Source organism: Carlito syrichta, unplaced genomic scaffold, assembly GCF_000164805.1.
Source record: "Carlito syrichta isolate Samal-C Ts95f unplaced genomic scaffold, Tarsius_syrichta-2.0.1 Scaffold313246, whole genome shotgun sequence".
Classification (NCBI taxonomy): Eukaryota; Metazoa; Chordata; class Mammalia; order Primates; family Tarsiidae; genus Carlito; species Carlito syrichta.
Window position 1 is genome coordinate 577,551 of NW_007257342.1, and position 794 is coordinate 578,344.

Consider the following 794-nt stretch of genomic DNA (forward strand, 5'->3'; position numbering starts at 1 on the left):
TCAAACCCGCGGGCTCAGGCAATCCACTCACTTCAGCCTCCCACAGCGCGGGATTACAGGCTGAGCCACCGAGCCCGACTGAACCAATTTATCTTGCCACTGAATCTTCTGATCAAAAATTTATCTTCATTGTTTGGGGATAAGCACAGTATTAAGTTTTCTAGTTCTTTTTTTAAAATTTAGAGTCTCACTCTGTCCCCCAGGCTGGAGTGCAGTGACACACTCATGGCCACCTAGTGTCAACCTGCTGGGCTTCAGCGATCCTTCCGCCTTAGTCTTCCAAGTAGCTGGAACTACAGGCATGCGCTACCACACCTGGCTACTTTTTGATTTACTGTAGAGACAAGGTCTCACCAAATTGCCCAGGCTGGTCTCAAACCCACAGCCTCAGTCACTTCACTCACTCGGCCTCCCAAAGTGCTGGGATTACAGGCTGTGCCACTGAGCCTGGCCGTTTTCTAGTTCTTAAATGATCTCTTTTGAACTTTGAAGAAATGCTTTTCTAATTGTACTAAGTCCCTTTGAATGCTCTGCCTATGTTTAAGAATATTAGTCCATCTACCTAATCCTCTTCCATCTGTGGGTTTACTAAGCACATCAGTGTAATCATCTGGGTCGTCAATAGTGATGAAAGGGTAGCTATAGGACCTGAGACATGGTCTAGGACTTCAGTATTTGATTTTAAAAATGACAGCCTGGTTCGGTGGCTCCGCCTGTAATCCCACGCCTTTGGGAGGCTGAGGTGAGTGGATTGCCTGAGCCCGCGGGTTTGAGACCCGCCTGGGCGGCGGGAC